Source organism: Rattus norvegicus, chromosome 3, assembly GCF_021556685.1.
Source record: "Rattus norvegicus strain SHRSP/BbbUtx chromosome 3, alternate assembly SHRSP_T2T, whole genome shotgun sequence".
In the NCBI taxonomy this organism is placed as follows: Eukaryota; Metazoa; Chordata; class Mammalia; order Rodentia; family Muridae; genus Rattus; species Rattus norvegicus.
In genome coordinates, this window is record NC_141536.1 from 99,331,374 (window position 1) to 99,354,231 (window position 22,858).

At 40.4% G+C, this 22,858-nt stretch overlaps 1 protein-coding gene across 3 annotated transcripts in view; it reads right to left on the bottom strand.

The window, feature by feature from the left end:
• Ryr3 (ryanodine receptor 3) overlaps window positions 1–22,858 on the bottom strand; it is a 553,860-nt gene that overhangs the window by 431,872 nt on the left and 99,130 nt on the right. The window lies entirely within an intron of this gene.

Below are 22,858 nucleotides of genomic sequence, written 5' to 3' on the forward strand. Positions count from 1 at the left end.
AACCCAGAGCTCACCAACTCACCCTGTCTAGGTAGCCAGCTTGCTTTGGGGATCACCTGTCTCTGCCTCCTTCCCTGCCTGCCTGCTTGCCTGCCTGCCTGCCTGCCTGCCTGCCTGCCTGCCTGCCTGCCTGCCTGAAGTTAGAGGCAGGCTGCCACAGTAGTCAAGGATTTGGGTGTTGAAGATCCAGGCTTTGGTCCTTATCTTATAGTCATAATGCTTTACCCACTGAACCATTGTGCTAGCCCCCAAAGTAACTAGATCAATGTGCAAAAGTATTTTTGCATCTCAGTGGGAAAAAGATAACAAGACAAAAAATTTTAAACAAAAAATTTAAATACATAGTACAATAATGAATAGGAAAACAAATATAATTAATAGATTAAATATATAAATGAGCTTTCTGCCTTTCCATATGAATGGGAAATATATATATATTTATATCTTATACAAATATATAATATATATGCTGATGCCTATAAATCAGCATCAATTCATTCTCCTTCATTTTGACTTCTATCTTAAAGGGAAATGCCCAGTGTTTCAGTATGAAACCTTATGTTTCTATGAGCTCTTGTAAAATGTAGACTATTATTTTATATGCAGCTAAATTAACTAATATAAATTATAGTATACTATTGTTTCCATACTTTCAGCTATCACGATGTATGTTTTAAAATATATGCATTTCAGCAAAGATCTTAACCCTTATTGAAATACACTAATAGCCCCCTACAGTGTACTGTGTTCAGCTGTGCAAAAGATACCATGACTGTCGGTTGTCCTTAATCTACACATTCAGTTCAGTGCAGTGGAACTGCTCAATGTGGGATTGTCAAGACATTCTAAGAATTCTATGGAGTAAGAAAACTGACTTTTTAACTGTACAAAGATATTTCATTATGAAAATTCCATACATGCCTAAAATGTATACTGATCAAGTTTGCTTCTATTACACTTTTAAATCCCTTTTCCTTCTTTTGTTGTCTATACTTTCTATAGCCTTCCTTTTAGGCATATATTTTTCTTCCACTAAATTTCACTTACAATAGGAAAAAAATTATACTGATCTTTGTGTGCTTGGGTTATTTCATTTAACAAGACAATCCCTTTTCTGGTAAATGACATAAATTCGCATTTTCTTATGTTCATACAAACTCTACTGTGTGGCTATAGCACATTCTTCCTACTCACCTCTTACTGGGCATCTAGGATGATATCATATAATAATTTGACTATTGTGATAATACATCAATAAACATGGTTCACAAGTATTTCTAGAGTAACCTTATTTTGATACTTTGAGGAGTAAATTATATACTATGATATATATGTATCATTTAGGAAATACAGCTTTAGCCTTTTAAAAAAGTCTCCAAACTGACTTCTATCATGGTTGATTAATTTGCATTCCCATCAGTGGTATGTATATAAGTGCTTCTTTTACTTCTATATCCTCATCAACATCTATCGCTTTTATTTTATTAATAATATCCAAGGAATGTTTATGATAGCAATGAATTATAATACACACATACCCATAACCACAACTATCACCATCACCATTATCATCATCACCATCGTCACCACCATCGTAACCACTACCATCAACTATCGTTGGCCGTACAAATACAGAACAATAAACGTAAACATAAATATTAGAAAGTTACAGAGTTGAAAACAAATCAATGGCCACTATGTACCTTAGCAGAAGTGAAATGTAATATTATGAAAAAGAAGTTTCAGAGGGTAGGAGGGACTTGTGAGGAAGACAGGGAAAGGTGGGGACAGGACCGGATACAGAAGGAGATGGGGGTGATCTCTTGGGGGTGGTCAGGCATTTGAATAGAGATGTGTAGCAATGGGGATGCCGACCTGGGGGTAGCCACCAGCAAGTCCCAGATGCCAGGAAAGCAAGAGGCTCCCAGGTCCTCATGGAGATGGCATTAGTTGAAATACCCAACAAAGAGGAGGGATAACCAGTAGAGACTAAAATCCAGTTAGGCACAGTCCCAGGTTCAGGGATGGAGCCACCCACTCCAAAATTTTAAGTCAGAATTGCTCCCGTCTAAAGGAAATGCTTGGACAAAGAGTGGAGCAGAAACTGAAGGAAAGGCCATCCAGAGACTGCCACATCTGAGGGTCCATCCCATATGCAGACACCAAACCCAGTCACTATTGCTGATGCCAAGAAGTGCACACTCACAGGAGCCTGATATAACTGTCTTCTGAGAGGCTTTGCTGGAGCCTGATGAATACAGAAGTGGATGCTTGCAGCCAACCATTGGACTGAGCATGGGAACCCCAAATGGAGGAGTTAGAGAAAAGACTGAGGTAGCTGAAGGGGGTTGCAAACCCATAGGAAGAACAACAATATCAACCAACCAGACCGCCCCCCCCCCAGACTAAACCACCAACCAAAGAGTACACATGGAGGGACTCATGATTCCAGCTGCATATGAAGCAGAGGATGGCCTTATCTGGCATCAATGGGAGGGGAGGCCCTTGGTCCTGTGGAGGCTTGATGCCCTAGTGTAGGGGAATGCTAGGGAAGTGAGGCAGGAGTAGATGGTTGGGTAGGGGAGCACCCTCACAGAATCAGGGGAAGGGGATGAGATAGGGGATTTGTGGAGGGGAAACTGGGAAAGGGGATAACATTTGAAATGTAACTAAATAAAATGTCCAATAATGTTTTTTAAAAAGACATTTCAGGCTAAGAAGTGCATGCTGACAGGAACCGGATATAGAGGTCTCCTGAGAGACACAGCCAGAACATGTCAAATGCAGAGGTGAATGCTAGCAGCAAACCATTGAACTGAGAACAGGACCCCTGTTGTAGGAATTAGAGAAAAGACTAAAAGAGCTTAAGGGGCTTGCAACCTCATAAGAACAGTAATTCCAACCAACCAGAGCTCCCAGGGACTAAACCACTACCCAAAGACTATACATGGACTGACCCATGGTTCCAGCTACATATGTAGCAGAGAATGGCCATGTTGGGCACCAAACGGAAGAGAAGCCTTTGGTCCTGTCAAGGTTGGACCCCCAGTGTAAGAGAATGTCAGAGGAAGGGGTGGGAAGGGAGGTGGATAGGGAAGGGAACACCCTTATAGAAGAAGGGAAGGGGGAAGGGATAGGAGGCTTACGGACAGGAAACCAGAAAAGGGAATAACATTGGAAGTGTGAATAAAAAATATCCAATAAATAAATAAATAAAATATTCCAGAGTCAAGGACCAGTTCTAAAGAAAAAATTGAATAGTTCAATACATAGAAATTTTTGTTCACCAAATAGATAATATACCTCCTTTGTGTGTGTGTGTGTGTGTGTGTGTGTGTGTGTGTGTGTGTTCTTTTTTTTTTATTAACTTGAGTATTTCTTATTTACATTTCGAGTGTTATTCCTTTTCCTGGTTTCCGGGCCAACATCCCCCTAGCCCCTCCCCCTCCCCTTCTCTATGGGTGTTCCCCTCCCCATCCTCCCCCCATTGCCACCCTCCCCCCAACAATCACGTTCACTGGGGTTCAGTCTTAGCAAGATCAAGGGCTTCCCCTTCCACTGATGATCTTACTAGGATATTCACTGCTACCTATGAGGTCAGAGTCCAGGGTCAGTCCATGTATAGTCTTTAGGTAGTGGCTTAGTCCCTGGATGCTTGGCATTGTTGTACATATGGGGTTTCAAGCCCCTTCAAGCTCTTCCAGTTCTTTCTCTGATTCCTTCAACGGGGGTCCTGTTCTCAGTTCAGTGGTTTGCTGCTGGCATTCACCTCTGTGTTTGCTGTATTCTGGCTGTGTCTCTCAGGAGAGATCTACATTCGGCTCCTGTCGGCCTGCACTTCCTTGCTTCATCCATCTTGTCTAATTGGGTGGCTGTATATGTATGGGCCACATGTGGGGCAGGCTTTGTCTCTGATTTAATCTTTGCCTAATATACCTCCTTTTTAAACATATGCAAATATTGTGAAAAATGCCCATTCTTTAGACTATAATAAAATGTCACTAAATTTGAAAAAACATAAAAAAACACGTTTCAGAGAAATAGATAGATCATGATACACCTATGCAATTAAAAGAAAGCAAACTGATATTTTTATTACTACATAAAAATGTATATGACTCTATATGGAACACACACACACACACACACACACACACACACACACACACCATATATAGGTCTAGAACAAACAGAAAAGAGATCCAAGAGAATGCTAAAATGTAGCTAGAGGCAACCTTTGCAAAAGAAGAAGAGAAATGTAATTAGGGAATTACTGTTGGGCCATTTTATTTCCGCTAGTAGGGAGTATATGAATGTTTATGGTTTTAGCTTTGTTTGCACTTTACACATAAATATTAGCTATTTTCATCTTTTCTTGAGTCATATTTTCTGATGTCTCAAATATTTATAAACTTTCCAAAATGCCACAAACAATTTTCAAAAAGTTGCCATAGAGTTGACCAATTGGCGTATATGTTGGGAGGTGATAGTTTAGGAAATATGGAGAAGAGTACATGGGTTCAACTGAGTTCTTACACTTTCTGTACTAAGTATAATCTGAAATCTTTAATGTGTAAATGGCAAGAGTTCTGAGTTCTTATCATTGATATGGACCACAAAGGGCAGGATTCCCAAGTCACTTGATGTGATTTGCAGAACAAACGACTGAAGTTTTAACTGGTACACAGTCAATCAAGAATGGCAAATCTAGGGAATCATTCTCACGGAAAATGTCATCTACATTTTACTGACTACTGAATGGACTTTCTCTAGAGCATAACTTAGAAAAGAATCCCCGATGAAGTCACAACTGTTTTGGAAGATACTGATCCTGAATGCTACTACCTAGAAAAATGGACAACAAAGTGTCAACGGCCATCACAAAAGGTACAAAAATGCTATCCCAGGATTTTAGAGAATCATAGTGCTTCTGTACTTGGAACACTGTGTGCAGTTCAAATTATTTCACTTGAAGGAAAATGAGACGGATAGGCAAAGACAGAAACATATTAGACGCAATAGTTAGGGGCATAAGGAGTGGCTGTGAGGTTACTTTATATATGAGAGTTTGCCTGTATAGAGGAAAGGCTTGGAAAGATACTTTAACTGGAATCTGTCAATTTTTCAAATTCACTGGAAGGCCAGCCACCTTTGCAGGAGGGGATCTGATCGCTTGGAAAGGAGAGGAGGTTACTTTTGATGGATTTTATTATATTTCATATGTACATATCAATACAGAAGTAACTTTTAGAGGGTTGTCATATGAAACTGCTCCCAAATGATTATTCCTCATCTACACACACACACACACACACACACACACACACACACACTTCCACCTCCATACTCATTTTTTTCTTATACATTTCTCTTCTCTATTGTCCTTTAACCTTTGAGATGTTATTACTTCCTTTGTCATGGTATCTGCCCACATTGGAACAGTCAATATATACTTATTCATTAGAATGATCGAAGACCAAAACAGTTTTAGATACATATCCAAATTCAATTACCTACTAATGAAATCAATGTTTTAAGGAGACATGCACAAAATTTGGTAAGGAAATCCATATTAGTTATACAAAGACTCTATGTGTAAAGGAACAGAGTGAATTTCCTGTGGGAGAGAGTAAATGAAACAGTTTTGGGTTCCCTGGGTTCAACACTAGTTGGCAGTGCAATGCTCAGCACATATTCAAAGAAAAAGTATTCTGAGTTCACAGAACATAAAATATGTCCTTATAAAGCATGTACCAATGGTGTGGAGGATAGTATTTTATCTCTCTACAAAATGTTCTTCAGAAATGTGTTCATGAACCAAACACTAATGGAAAAAAAGGTCAATATTGGTTTCAAGCAATGGATATACCAATTAAAGGGCTGATCAATAAACTAATTTGATGAAACTAACACATAAACATTATTTTCAACATTGTAAGGCTGAATCAATTGAGGCCAAAGAGTTGGATTCTATTGATTTTTTTCTACCCTCATTCCATATAAGCTACACACACAGACACACACACACACACACCACAACTAATTTATTTGTTGTAGAATGAATTATTAGGATTAGAAAGAGCTTCAGATCCAATAGAATGTAGATGGTGTCCATGTTCAAACAGTGCTGGAACCCATGGCTGACTTTATGTCTAGACAAACTCCTTGTTGTCTGCAAGTGTGATCTAAATGTGGCATCCCTGCAATGATCCAGACTGGGTATCTGAAGGAAGGAAAGCATCAAGGAACAGCAGTGTTCCTCAAAACAGATGATGCCACGAGATGAGTGATGGCAGGTTAAACATAGGTGCATTGTATTGGAAATTCCATGTATATATGTCAATAATATCCATGAGCTCTCAATGTCTCGTGTTGTTCATGATCAGCTGTCTCAAGTTGTTCTTCCTTTTACCAAATGCAGACACCTGGCTTTTCCCAGCTGCCCTAGTCACCTTTTTACATCAGCGATTTTTGTGATCCTTACCTGCTCCTGCTTGACGGTCATCTTGTATTTTCCTAAAAAATCTGTTCAGCCATGAAGGAAACACGGACCTATTCTCACCAGAAACTGCATAATTAATGCATGTGAGGTACCTGTGAGTTAATCAAGAGCAGGGATTTTTAAAGTAGCCAAGTGTAAAGAAAGGTTAGGGCAGGCAATACCAGCAAGCAAAACTTGGTGGGCGGATAGGACTGATTTCTATTACTTATAAAAGTTATGTATTTTTTCTCCAAAATGTATCAATAGATGTCAGCTTTTCCTGATCTCCCAAACTACACAGGCCTGCTACAAAATGGACAATGTTCTTCATGGTTTAAATGCCAAATTAGATAAGCAATGCATAAACCTATACTTTTTAAAACTTAGAAGAGGCTAAAGCTTTAGTAACCATCATCTGTCTCTTTCTCTTCTTACTCCTTCCAGAGGTTAAAAAAAAGAGGTTTGTTTTTTGTAGATATGCTTATACACATACATAAATGCATTTGCTGATATGGGCTATTGAACATTAATGTAGCCACAAAACTATATGGCATCTCATAAAATATGCATACTGTGCTTGCCTTTTTTTTGTACTCAGTATATATTAGAAATCCCTCTATGTCTATGAAGATAAAATTTAGTTCAATTTCTTTGACTGTTTCTAAGTTTCCCATCAATGTGAGGGTAGCTCGGGCATGTGGCAATGGGTACTTTTATGGTAAAATGTAAATTCAGGGCTGTCTGATAACTTTTAACACACGTTTTCAGATGCAGGTAACCATTTAAAATCCCACGAGTATGTAAGAATCTGAGTATGAACACACTCTTATCACCCTCTTGATACTATGAACGTATTTGCTTATGGCAGTTCTCTCTGATGCCTTCTCTTTGACCTGTGAGTCTAATCATTCCTCTCTTATCATCTAAATGGAAAGAAGAGAGGAGGTGGGTCTAAAGGAAATAAAAAAAGAGTAATTCTGATTGTCTTCCAAGGCTACCAGAAATTGAAGACTTTACTAACACTTCTCAGAATAAAGAAGAGGCACCTTCACCTCCCTGGTCTTCGCTAATCTTGACCGGATATCTCCCACATTGGTGGTCCCATCTCCTTTCCCCTAAAATAAGCCACTGCTATCCCCACTTCTATGCTCCATGAATCCTAGAGAACGAAGTGAATATTTCTTCCCAATTGCTGCCGTGGCTGCTTCATCGCTAATGAAAAGAAACCTTGGCTACCTCATACAACATTTAACAGTTCTGTCTCTCCAAACATAAACCACAAGTGTTACCAAGTTGTTTAGAGTTAGCCTCCTAAATTATTCATGGGATTGTTGTGATTTTCATATGCATGATCAACAAGGTTCCCACTAAAGCCATTTAAGTAAAATATACAGACGGACCTTTAAAGTTGTGTTTGGGGGAAATAGAGAGAGGAGCTCTGGTGTGGAAGCAGTAGGAGTTCTGAAAGATATTTTTACTTTTCAAGGGGCCTCATTAAAACACAATGAAAGCATGGGGCATCAATAGCCTGCTTTAACTAGTAAGCTAAAAAGCAATCAAATGCACAAATCTGATCATGGGGTCTTCCTTTCAGCAACTCAAAAGAAGAAAGCAGCAGCCTGCAGCAAGGTGCACCTGCAATTTATTAACTCAGAGTTTTAAATCTTGCTCAAAAAAGGCTGGCTTTGTTGTCAAAAGAAAGGCAGTTTAGAAGAAAAAAATTAAATCATGAGAGCTATACAACGATCTTTAGAGATTAATGTACTTCACTATAGGGTACCCATTAGACTGAGAGAACAAAATGAAATAAAACAAAAAAGGAATTTCCCAGCTTCCTCTCAAGTCTCCTTGTACTGAGCAGAAATAAAATTGCAGGACTTCTTCAGACACTAGCATAGCTCCTACAGGCACTTAAACACTGAATAGATTTCTCTGGCCCCTGTATTATACTTCACAGGCATTTTAAGGAGTATTTGAAATTAAGAAGGATTACTGGAGGAACAGAGAAGAAACGACTCTCAAAGCATTCTAGCCATAACATCATAAACATGGTTCAAGCTACTGGCCAGCTAGATCCTGGAGGGTCAGGCTCATGTGGGGTTTGGATATTGGCCTTGAGTGGAGGGATGGGGCCACCCACCTACCTTCAATTCTTTTTACCAGAATTGTTATTATTTAAAAGAAATTTAGGGACAAGAATGGAGTAGAGACTGAAGGAGAGGCCATCCAGTGACCTGTTCAATTTGGAATCCATCTCATGGGTGAGAATCAAACCCTGACACCATTACTGATTCTATGTTGTGCTTGCAGACAGGCACTTAGTATGGTTCTCCTCTGAGAGGCTCTACCAGCAGCTGGCTGAGAGATTGGAATAAGGTCAGGGACCCCTATGGAAGAGTTAGGGAAGGATCAAAGGAGCTGAAGGGGATAGCAACCCAGTAGGAAGACTAACGTTCTCAGAGACCAAGTCACCAACCAAAGAGCATACATGGGCTGTTCCATGCCTGCTCTCCCTCCCTGTACATATGTAGCAGAGGACTGTCCTGTCCTGCCTGGGAGAGAATTCACCTAATCCTGTAGATTAATGCCCCAAGGAAGGGGGATCCCCAGGGAGTTGAGTGGAGAAAGAACCCTCTGAAGGAAAAGGGGAGGGGGATGGGATAAAGAACTCTGGGAGGGGAGACCAAGAAAGGGGGGCAACACTTGGAATGTAAATAAATAAAATAATTAAAAGAAATTTCAGCTGATAAGAATGTAGAAATGACATGAGTTCCTGGTGGGTGCTATTACTCCAAGAATTTGAAGAGTTTTGTGAAAAACTTGTGCTGCTTTTATCAGCTCAAATGTTTCCCAGGTACTACTGCGATAGACAGAGAGGAGGTGAGGACAGAGGGGAGTCCTCTGACTTGGAAGAGATAATAGTTCAGAAGTGCTTTACCAAGAACCAGTTCATAACCTAGCTTGCCTTAGGTCATTCAATTGTCCCCCTTCCATCCTCTCTAGACCAGAGTTACTATTTGTGTAACCCTGCCAGTCAGGAATGGGGTAGGATGAGTAGCAGGATGTGTCCCTACTGTCAGGCTCCAAGCTTCAATATGAGTCAGCCTCAGTCTGCAGTCTTCCCATCACTGGCTTTTATTGTGGAGCCAATGATCAGTTGTTGGTCCTGCCTGAAGATGACTTGACTTTGCATAAATATTCATTTCTCATGAACAAACTGTCAGGAATACAATACAATACCCATTTCCAAAAAGGCAATCAAAGGTGTTTTTAATAAAAAAGTTGTTATTATTCAGAAATAATTTTTAAGGAAGAGGGAATACTACTCATGGATCTTCACAGAAGATAGCACTCATTTTACACATGCACAAAAATTGTAGCTGAGAGAATTCTCTTACTAACTACCAATCATCCCAGTTGGAACCTTTTTGACCCTTAATCGAAAATAACTTAACAATATCCACCCTCAATGAGATAAGAGAACATTGAATTTCAGTAGTGCTGTAGTTTTATAGTGTACAACCACTGATTCACATGTCCACACAGTGACTCCCCCTGTCAGTTTAGAGCCTTGCTCCACATCACGGTGAACTCCCACATCAATAGAAGTACTGTCTGACTGGTAACCATGGCTTCTGGCTATTACAGACCCGTGGTTTATGCTCCCATCACAAATATATGTGTGAAGCCTAAATCCCAATGCATTTGGTCACCAGGCTGTTGAGGTAGAATTAAATGACAGTGTGGGGGATCATAAAGGGAATTTGTATCTCTATGCAGGTGAAAAGACTAGAGATTTATTTTTCTATGATATGAGGATATAGTTAGAAGTCACCCTTCTGTAATGCAGGAGACTAGAACCTGACCTCTTGCTTTTAGAACTGCAAGAAATAACTTTCTGCTTATAAGTTACCCAGCCTATGGTATTTTGTTATAGCAGCTTGAACTAAGGTAGCAGAAAATAATTGTTGGAGCAAGGAATGACAGAAAAGTGAATTCTGATGCTCTGAGTATTTTGTTCCATCTCAATTCTGCATATATATATATATATCAAAATTACCATAAGTATATCCATATGGTAATATGCTTAACTCTCTGAGTCTCAGTGACAACCCTGTTACATGAAGATGATAATCTTAGAAGTCTGTATGTATATAAAAATATTTAATAAGGCATATGACTTGTATAATTTTGAGCTAAGTTGTCTTCAGCATAAAAATGATGGAAAGAGACCATTTCCAGGAACAAGAACATATATATATATATATATATATATATATATATATATATATATATATATATATATATATATATGTGTGTGTGTGTGTGTGTGTGTGTGTGTGTGTGTGTGTGTGTGTGTGTGTGTGTACCATGCTGTATCCTACATCTTTTAAACCCAGGGTCAAAGGCCCATCCTCAGTTCCAATGGTGGCTTCAACATCATCTCCAATAGGGAAGTAAGGCAGAAGGAAGCATACTGCAGATGCCACAAATTCCTTGATAGAGAAAACAGAAAAAAACCTCCAACAACCCAAGTGATTGAGAAGGATTTCAAGGCACTAATTCAATTCCTGATATTTACTTACGTTGCCTTAACTGTTGAGAGGCTCAGAACTACAGTCTGACTAGTTTTAGAGAAAATGCTCTTTGCTGTAACCTTTCTTCTCCTTCCTCTTCCCTCTTCCATGAATGTCTCTGAAATAGTACCAGTGAATCTGTAGCTTTAATTAAGATCTTTGATATTAAATAAGATCAAAAGAGGTGGGGGGACTACAGTCAATGAAGAAACATATCAATGTATTTTCTTTAACAATAAAAAATGCCCATCAGGTGATGGGAGGAAATGAGCAAACAAAGCAGACTGGGGCTCTTCTGTGGAGAGCCCACTTCTGGATTGTGACCAGTTGTGGTCTCCCTCCTGAGAGCTCTGCAAACAGCAGGATCTCTCTCCTTTCTCTAGTTTTAGACTTTACCAGAAATCTAGGAACAGAGTCAGGACTACAAGGGTGTCCGTCTGACCAGAGAGAAGGCTGAACTATTTTGGAAATACAATGACAGGTGAGATCATTGTGAAACCTCTTCAGAAAACGCACAGAGAATATGATTTCTCCTACTGGATTTTACATTCCTCAAAGCCACAGGACACGCAGAAACATTTATCTTGAGAAGCCTCATTAACAGAAGCATCTTATGTAATTCTCTGTCTCCCTTAGGGGACTATTAAGTGACTTACACAAACTGGATACTCAATAGAGTCCCTGATAGAGAAAACATCCTCAGGACTGATACCAGCAAATAGGACTCATCCATGGTTCACTTTTCAGGAGTTTATTCCCATGACTGTGTGGTACCCACATAAAAGGCATGCTTTAAGAAGTAGAAGTCTTACACACAATCCTGACAACCATGCCAAGTTAGAGAACAGAATAGTTATAGTTTCTCTAATAAGCTTTTATAAGCAGAAGAACTCTCATATTATTACTGATTTTTCTCATGGCTGGGACAACATGCCTGTCTGAACCAACTTAGAGAAGGAAGGATTTCTTTTGGCTCACAATTCAGAGGAAGAAATGCATCATGGTACTGAAGGGAAAGCAGCTGCAGGACTAGGCAGAAACACAGGACAGTGTATTTTCCCTAGATCAAGACATAGGGAGGAAAACTAGAAGGGTGGAGGGCTGTCTTATAATCTTCAAGGCCCATCCCTGTCTCTGTTAGACAGACCTTATATATCAAATGTTCTTCAATCTCCCAAAGCAGTGCCACCTCCTGGGGATCAGGTGTTCAAACACATGTGCCCGAAGGGGACATTCTATATCTAAATGTTAGTACCATTTACCTTTTGATCGAGCCTGTTGAGAATGCATCAGACAGAGCAGAGCCTTCAAGAACATCCATGTGGCAAAGTGACATTGACATTAGCCATAACCAAGCCCAGCATGTCAGGGGCTTCACCCAGCAGGCACCTCATAGAGAAGGCTTGAGAAAGAAGAACCAATTCTCTGTGTAAAGCTCAATACCCATGCAAGAGCATGCATTGAGCCATGGCCACATACTTAGTGGGCCTTTTCCATCCAATGGCTCAAGAGGCTGAGGCAGCAGACAAGGGCAGTAGTAGCTTAGGCTGCAGAGGAACTCCTACAGATGTCTATGCTGTTTGATCATTTTGAAAATACAAACATTTGAAATAGTTTAAAACATTCACAGCAAGATTTTTTAATTGTATTTACAGAAACAACTTTCAGGAACGCTAGAAAAACTCTGTGTAACAATTAATGAGGAGTCTGTGTGCTGAGCAACATCAAGACCCAACAAAGCCCTGCCTCCATACAGGCCCTATCCAATGAGCACTATTTTCCAATTTTATAGATAAGGAAACAGGGTCCAGTGAGCCTACAAGAACATCCCCAAGATACCCTTCCAATGCTTCTATTGTATTAGAGGCAAAGCTGGGACCCAGAGCAATGTCTAACTCCAATATCTGTGCCAAGGTGATCTCCTGCCTTCTTCAAGCAAGAGGAACAAGAAGAGAACATGAGGGTAGGCCTGGACAACTGTAGGATTCTGTATTAGACCAGACCAGAGACGAAGGGAGTCTGAGGAAAAGCAATGACAGCTATACTCACATAGTAGCATGTACCAAAAGGTTTGTGGTTCTGTGAGTTTATCCTGAATGTACTTGATGGTGTGTCAGAGGAAAAGATTTTCTCACTTGAAAAAAGTTTTAAAGAATGATTTAGCCAGATCTGATGGCTCATGTCTGCAATCCAGGCTTGAGAAGTTGAGGCAAAGGATGGTCACAAACCCCAGCCTTTCTACGTGGTTAGCACAAGGTCATTACAGGCTACAAAGTGAGACCCTACCTCTAAAAAAAAAGAACATTTTAACTATAACCTTATCTTAGATTGAGAAGCTAAACCTACAATCAAATATAATTTCTTTAAAATAAAAGCACTCAATTAAAAAGCTGTAATCTTAGTAATACTAGAAAATATTTTTCATATCTCAAAACAAGTCTATAAAAACAGTGAAATTCTATTTCATATTCACTAGGACATCTATGTAGTAATTTTTTAACTGGAAAATAAGTGATACTGAAATTATAGTGAAATCAGGACCTTCTTAGACCAATGCTCTGTTGTGAAATGCTACAGTTGCTGTTGAGATCAGTTTGACATTTCCTCTGAAATATAGATTTATCATGGAAGGATAATCTGTTAAGGGAGAAGGAAAGAAGGGACAATGGCATGTATGTGACATGGAAGGGAAAGGGAACTCTTTGGAGGGGGCATGAAGACTGGCAAGGATAAAGTGGGTGGGGAGTCTATGCAGTACACTTAGCCAACAATCTATAGGGGTGGGTTGACCAAATTTCTACCTCCCTTGTGCTAGACTCTGGTCCTGCACACAGATACCTTGCTTTAACAAGTATAACAGGTCCCTCACCTGGCAGATAATTATACATGCCTAGCACAATCCTGTTCTTTTCATTTCAAAGTTTATCATCAGCAAGTTGATGGGGGGCAGTCTGGGTCTTAGCTGGACACTTGGGAAAGGCTTATATTCAGGGTCTGTCTCATGACGTACTACCAGTCCCACAGGTAGTGCCTTACTGGTCTTCAAAGCACTACAGAAGGGAACAAGGTGGATTCTTCCCTACCCCAGTCTACAGTGGCATTTTTGTTGGTGGGAAGACTTTTAAAGACCTCAGCACGTCTATTGCATCAGGGTTTCACTGAGCTTTTACATACTCAGTTCACAGATATAGCTAGGCCTGGTCCTGAGCAGGTCAGAAGAGATGAGCTCATACAAGCCCTTCAATGAGTCTAACATGAAAATCTCTCTTTCCTCCCAACCCAAAGACCAGACCCACGTGGATTAGGTGCCAGAGCAAGTGAAGGTGTTCAGATCCACCAAGGCTCTGATGTGAGCCCAGCATTGCTATATTCTGTTATATTCTCCTAACTTCCCTTTAGTATAGAGCCCTGTGTATCTGAAAAGCTAACCAAATAATGTAACGTTATGAACCAATCACATGAGATGTGAGGACCAAATACTTGTACTTCACTAATCATTAAGACCGATTCACAACCTTGGGTCCCTCAAATATGCTACCCACATACTGCTCTCAGCACTGTCTCGGCTCCCTTCTCCATGCATCACTTCTACATTAACTTAGCCATATTTACTCCCCGGGAGAGCTCTGGAAGATTGAAGAAGTCCGGAGATAGCAGCTCAGCAGGGTCCCAGGGAGATTGAAGGCTGAAGCCAAGCCCACAGATACTATAATGGAAAAATACTTTGGATTTAAGTCAAAAGAACTTAAATTGCAATTTTTGCAAGAATATATTCTGGTTATTTTGTGGTTAAGAAAAAATAATGGAAAGTGGGGGCGGGGGAATGATAATATTGCTCACTCAAGAATGATGTGAAAAACGATGGTAATTTCTCGCCTTGGTTGGATGCCTCGAGGCCTTTCACATCCAGGCTGGATTGTGCTCATTGTACCAAGGAAAACACTCTTTACAGTCTTGTGGTTTTGAAATGCAATGTCCTTCTCATGTTTGCCTGTTGTTTTAGTTTAATGTATTGAGTTATAAAAGAGTTATAAACATAAACCTCTAGGCAGGAGCAACGCTGACTAAGGACAGCTCAGGCTAAGTATTGAAGAACTGAAAGGAACTTAGGTAAAAAGTTAAAATCCGATTACATCTTTCCTGTTATTCCCTTAGCCCCATTCATGTTGAGTTTTCTGTCTCTAATTAGGGTGTTTCCTCACTGAACATCGCTGAGGTACTCTTCAAAGGGAATAGATCGACTGAAACATCCTTCACGTACTTGATGAGTTCCCATCCCAAAATATATGACTCAGGGGTTTTCAGTCAATCCTGAGCTGTTGGACATCCACTACCCTCTAAGGTTTAATCACCATCCCAAAAGGAATGCTGTTCTCGTCCACTCATCCCCAGGAGCTGCTCCTCATCCCACCTCTCCCCCAGCCCCTCGAAGCTTCTTCTGTTCCTGCTGATTTGTCTACGCTGGCCATGTCAGAAGTGGATCACATATTTTTGTTGTAACACAATGACCAACCACTGGGGCTCTTTTTACCTTCCTCTACAAGTTCTGCTTCATTGGGCTTCTCTGTGTGCTACTCCTAAAGGTACTGACTGTCCTCTGAAGGCTTTGATTCATCTGCTGAAGACTCAGATATCTCATCTCACCTCTGATCATGTGTCCACTGTCCTTTGAGAATCTTTTCTTCATTTCTTACAGTTAAAAGCACAGGGTCTAAAGCCTCCCTTCACCACACACACACACACACACACACACACACACACACACACACACACACACACTTCTCATCCTATCATGTTCGTTCTCTCCCAGTTTTCCTAAATTTCAGAACCATAAAGGTAGACTAGCATCCTTTGCCTCTTTCCCCATAAGGAACCAGGAATGGCAGTGATGCCCTCTAAATCTTCCCCCAAATCATCGAGGTAATTTAATGTTCAATGTCACATTGTAATCTAATCCAGGACATAGTTCTTAACTTGCTACTGAGGTCTCTTAACTCCCGTCTTGCAGCCCTCCCACCCCTCACTAAGCCAGCCTGGTTGATTGCAAAGAGGTTCTGGTTAGGTAAACTCTAAACCAGCCAAGGTCTTATGACCTTGGTCTCAGCCTCTTTTCCCAGGCTAGTCCTGTGCTGTTTTCCAACTGAAACCACAGCTTTCTTTCAGTTTATTTCTCCAACTCTCTGGGATTATTTTAGCTCCAGGCATCTACTGCAGACAGGATGAGTACCAAGCAGAATTCTTCTTAACTTCCCTGAAGTTATTTGACCTTTTGACCTGGCCAACCCACTTAGGTCTCAATCATATTTTGTTGTTGTTGTTGTTTTTTGTTTTTCGTTTTCAAAGTAATCACCCAAGAAGCAGCATGACCTCAAACAAAAATTGGGAACATCTCTTTTGCGTTCCCACAGCATGGTATATTGTGGCAATCACAACATTTTGACAAAACTGAAATCATCCATTCTCCTTGCTTCTACCTCTAACTTGGTGAGGACAGGGGCCATATATTCATACACTGTATCTGCTCTTTACTGTGCCTTGAGTCTATGGCCTGGTATAAGGCAAGTGCTAGAAAATGCCTAGAAAATGACTGCTTAACCTTGCATCGTGTAGGCAATGGGCATGGGAGCTTTATCTCAGCTTTGGGTAAGATTGGGTTTGTTTGCTCTTTTTATTCCTTCTGTATGAGTGTAGTTCATCATGCGGCCTTATCAGATGCAAACAGTTCATATACCTACAAAACAGGCAAAGGACCAGGCAAGTAAGTGTTCATTCAATATTCATCATTTAATTTTAAAATTGAATTTATTTTTTCTTTCTGAAATGTATAAACATGTTGCAAGCTTAAGAGATCTCAGTCCTATGTTCCATCAGTCCTTGAACTGATTTCCTCAAACTGACTTCTTTCTGATTAACATTTTCATCTAAAAATGGGAACAATAAAGTCTATATAATCAAGATGTGGCAATGACAGGTAAGACGTAAAGCTACCTCCGTTCTAAATAAAAGAAAATAAATAGCCCAAAATCCAGATAAGTTACCCTGGCCTTCAGAACTGAAAAAATGTGAGCCAAGCCCCATCACAACTGCATTAAAATTTTGGGGGATGGGGACAGGTGGAGGTCCTACTCTTAAAAAGTCATCAGCTAAACATCCAACTCATTATGACACCTTTCTCTGTGTGTCTCTGTCTCTCTCTGTCTCTCTCTTCATGCCCCACCCCCATGTTTTGCTAGAGATAAGAAAGGAATCAATTCACTTTCCTCTTTCAGCTCCTATGGATGAGCAGCACATGTAGTTCCTCCCCACAGTTCCAATTCTTAAAAACATGGTTTGATTCTCCACGGGAGAAAGTGTGATTATGTTAACACATTAAGGGCTATGGCGGAAAGTCACCTATTGTCTGATAAATTCATAATTACAGGTTGCATCTCTGTTCTCACAGAGGCACCACAACAGTCTCTTCCTCTCTCTAATGCAGTTCGTAGAGAATGGCTTTAAGTCATTTAGGAGACCAGCTGTGTTGTAGTTTGGCTGCAAAATAACGAAAGTTCTGAAGTGTGCTTGGCATATATTCTGAGGAGAAGCATACGCTGCTTATGCAGGCAAAATGCCCCACTGCTGCAGAAGCCTTGGTGAAGTCGTGTGGGGATATTACACATATGTAGCGCGTCAACACCAGTGCCTGTGCTGCTGAATACACACTGTCACTTGATCCTTCTGTCTCACATCTCGAAAATGGGCATCAGTTCAACTTGGAACCCCATAAGCAGAGAGGTTAGAAATAATACCTTCTCGGCAATCTCAGCCAAGACTCACATTTTACAGATTAAGAAAGACGGCATGTAGCATTAGAATTCTTTGGTTACGAGGTCAGATAAAAGTTCATATTTGTGCCTTAAATCTGGTAGAGCCCTTTACCAGAAATATATTTGCATCTTTGCTAACTAAAATCCAGACAAGGGCATCAAGATTAAAAACGAATGGGTAGATGAAGGAAGATGAGAAGAAAAAACCAGAATTAAACATCTCAGCCAGAGGCCATCAGTCCCAGGGTCCCACGGATGACTCTGAGGCACAGAGCCTCCTTCCAATGGCCTGTATCAATTTTCTTATTGAAATAGATCTCTGTTTCTTTCAGGAAAGTCAGTGGTATCAGAGATTGGGCTGATGCCTCTCAGAAATCTGTTCAAGTTGAAGAATGTAAACTGCTATGCTTCTAATACTGAAAGAAATTTGAGGACTTAGCAACCTTTCCAGTGCCTTTTTAAATCCACCCATCCCCCACGTCTACTTATTTTTGAAGTAAGAATAGTTTTTTATAGTGAAAGCCAAGCCTTCAAAGTCAATATTCTGCCTTATACTCCTAAGTTCTGGAATCACAGGTCTATAGTACCATGCTTAGCATGCCTGATTGATTACTGACTCTTTTATTGATTCTCAACCCCTGCCCACTCTCCCTCAGGACAATTTCCCATTGATTATCCTCCTTACCTTCATATTGCTATTCTCTATACCTGGTCTTGGTCTCCTGCCAATCCTAAGCCCCTGCATCCCTAAGGATGAACAAAGTCAGCAGATGGCTGTGTACCACTTGGTACAGAGAAAACATCTTGTGTATTGTATGGGTACATCACCTGTCAATTAAAAGCCTATTGCCTATTGCTTAGGCAGGAAATAGAAGGTGGGTCATTAGGAAGGCAAAAAGATTCTGGGATAGAGCCAATCACAAAAGATTCGCCAGGAAGATGTGACGAGATGCATGCTTGGTACCTCACCACAAGTAACCAGTCACATGGTAGAGTGTAGGCTAGAATAATGATTACCATTAGAGAAGAGCCTAACTATATGGCCATTGTATTTGTAAATATATTTTGAGTCTGAATCTTGTTTCTGGGAGCATGGGACGAAGAGGTAGAACCGGACCCCAACATCAACAAAATAGAGCTCAATTTGATGCCAATTAAAACCCAAGCTTACAGATCAAAAAGGTCCAGGTAAAAAGCAAGTAAGAATCAGGCTAGCAGGACGAGAGAGAGAGGGAGAGGGAGAGAGAGAGAGAGAGAGAGAGAGAGAGAGAGAGAGAGACAGAGACACAGAGACAGACAGAGAGAGAGACAGAGACAGAGACAGAGACAGAGACAGAGAGAGACAGAGACAGAAAGACAGAGAAAGACACACACACAGAGAGAGAGAGAGAGAGAGAGAGAGAGAGAGAGAGAGAGAGAAGACCAAAGTAAAAGCTTCCCAGAACAACAAAAGATAATGACTGTGAAGGAGTCAAGGTGCAAGAATCTGTATAAAGATAATATGGAAGGTAGCTACCAAATTTAAAAATGAAATACAGAAGTTGGGACTTCCCCCAAAAGCAAAGAACAGCAGCAGCTGGCATAAGGGGATGAATAGTCCGAGGGTACAGAACCAGCTCCTGGTTACACCCAAGCTGCATGCAGTCCATGTAGCAGCAGATATCAAAACCCATGGAGATTTCCCAGAAATCACAGCTGTGGGCTTTTCCCGAGCTTGGAATGACAGGTTGTCCCAGTCCTGTCCTATGGGAATTAATGTTCAATGTTCCCGATGCGCAGAAATGTAGCCCTAGGTTGGTTGCTGCAGCCAGAATTAGGCAGAAGGCCAAAATGCTTCTCCCTATAAACAAAGGAACAGGAGCACGGCCAGGCATAGCACAGAATCTGAACTAAATAACAGACACAGGAGACAGAGGCAGGCAGATCTCTGTGAATCCTAGACCAGCTCGGTCTATACAACAAAATCAGGGCAGGACTCTCTGCTGATAGATTTAGCCACTTGCAAATGACAACCTAAAATTCAAAATGACTCATTGTTTTCTTAAAGATACTATGTAGGATTTTGATTAGTAATAAGTAGAAACATCCTTACTAATTTAAAAGGTAAATACACATCAATCTTGAATTTAGAGAGAGAGAGAAGGTGAAGAGAACAGAAGATGCCATGGGGTAAGAATTTTCTAAACGTGGCCACGAGGGCTGTCCAATTGGAGGTAACAGCAGCCTAGATGGAACATAGCAAATTATGACGGGGTTACTGATAGGGAAGTAGACATAACAGCATAGAGGGTTGAGACCTGCCCATCTCTAGTGCTGATCAAGGCTTATTATAAGTATAAAGATTGTGTGTCCTGTACCCAGAACCGAATGACCAAAGGCAGGGTAGAAACCCTGATTGAGATTACATATTCCCACAATGCCTTGGGAGTTCTACCAGGAGCCACTTCTGCCTGCACTGTGAGCGTCTGGAAATAAAGTCACCATGGACCTGTCTTCCTCATTTCCATCAGTTCCCTGACTTGATAACTTCTAGTTTCTCCCCCATCTCCATGGAAGCAACTCATATTTCCTCCAAAGCAGCTCACTTTCCAAATCCCATTCTTTATGCAGCCTAAATATTCCCTAAACGTTATCCTTTCTCCTTCCCTGCATCTCCCTTTCTAAGTTTAGGGGAGTTAGTGTGGGGGTGTCATTTTGTTTCAGACAGGGTTTCACATTAGCTTAATGTGTTCTAGAACTCTCTGTATATCCCTGGCTTGACTCAAACTTACAGCAATCCTTCTGCCTCAGCCTCCAAAGTATTGAGATTACAGGCTTGAGCTGCCACAGTGATTTAGAATCTAAGTTTTAGAGGGTGTCTAGCCCTGCCTTCTCCACTCTTCCACCTTGCTGCCTGCATAGGTCAGTACCTGGAACCATGTATCAAAGGAAATATTTTCTGCTCAGAAACCTTCAGTGACATATTCAGTGGCTAGCCTTACTCTATAAGAGAATGTTCAGTAAACAAGTCCAGATTCTCCAGCTGCCCTTCTAAATCATCTTCCTCCATTTGGTACCTCTATGGTCACACTGAACTCTTAAATGGACCTAATTTGCCAGGAAAGCTACTCCATGGTTTGTCTCCCTTTAAATTTTTAACTCTCAGCTTGGAATATGCTCTTCCCCAAATCTCCACCAGGTCCGTTTCTACTTTTTCTTTAAAGTCTAGTTCAAGTGTGGATGCCACTCTGAAGTTTTGGCCTACTCTATGGCTTGCCATAGTCAGCTAGAAGTGTGTATCTATATACTCTCTCTGTCGTTCTTTGTCTGTGTGTATGTCTCTCCCTCTCTTCTCCATCACCCATCCCACCTCCCATCTTCTTCAAGGATACTTTATTATAGCCCTTTGAAACCACACTATAGTATTGTTTAAAAGAAATCTATCTTATTCATCACATATTAAGCTGACAAGTACTGAAAGTGTATCAAATTTTTATTCTGCTTTGTAATCCAAGGTCTTTCAGAAACAAAGATAAATAACGAAATATTTAAAAGCTTTCTTTTCTAAATACATACTCATATGAATATCTAAATCAATGCTGTTTGAAATCTACTTTCAAAAACAAATGTAACTTTAACTTTCTAGTATTAATATTAATAAAAAAAAGACAATATAGTTACCTGATCTTTGACAAAGAAGCCAAAACCATCCAGAGTTAAAAGACAGGGGAAATATTCAACAAACAGTGCTGGTTCAAAGGGTGGTCAGCATGTAAAAGACTGCAAATCAATTCAATCAATTCATTCTTATCCCCTTGTACAATGCTCAATCCAAGTGGATCAAGGACCTCCACATAAAACCAGATACACTGAATCTAACAGAAGAGAAAGTGGGAAAGAGCCTTGAACACACAGACACAGGGGAAAATTTCCTGAACAGAACACTGATGGCTCAGGTTCTAAGATCAACTATTGACAAATGGGACCTCATAAAATTGAAAAGCTTCTGTAAGGCAAAGGACACTTTGTCAATAGGACAAAACAGCAACCAACAGATTGGGAAAAGATCTTTACCAACCCTACATGTGATAGAGGGCCAATATTCAATATATACATAGAACTCAAGACATTAGGCTACAGAGAACCAAATAACCCTATTTAAAAATGGGGTTCAGAGATAAACAAAGAATTCTCAACTGAGGAATATTGAATGGCCAAGAAGCACCTAAAGAAATGTTCAACATCCTTAGTCATCAGAGAAACGCAAATCAAAACAACTCTGAGATTCCACCTCACAGCAGTCAGAATAGCTAAGATTAAAAATTCAGGTGACAACAGATGCTAGTGAGGATGTGGAGAAAGAGAAACATGCTTTCATTGCTGGTGGGATTGCAAGCTGGTACAACCACTCTGAAAATCAATCCGGTGAGTCCTCAAAAAATTGGAAGTATTTCTACCTGAAGACCCAGCTATACCATTCCTGGTCATATTCTCAAAAAATGCTCCAACACATAACAAGGACTCATACTCCACTATATTCATAGCAGCTTTATTTATAATAGCAAAGCTGGAAACAACCCAAATGTTACTCAATGGAAGAATGAATACAGAAAAGGTGGTACATTTATACAATGGAGTACTACTTAGCTATTAAAAACAATGTCTTCGTTGAAATTCTTAGGCAAATGGATGGAACTATTAAATATCATCCTGAGTTAGGTAACCCAGACACAAAAGAACACACATGATATGTGTAGCATATAATAATCAAAAAATCAATCCATGCTATCACTGCCTACTCTCTGGCCTCAGCAGTCTCCCTACCTCATGGTTATCCCCATGTGGTATCTGCCCAAATTTGAGAGGTCTGCCTATATTTCTGTGGTTTGCTTGCTGCCAAACCTGCTCACATTTTCAGTCATCGACCTCCTGTGGCTAGCTGTCACAAATCCCCATAACCCAGTAAAATCAAAACTCTATAGAGGCTTGTAATTTATCAGTCAGATATATAACAG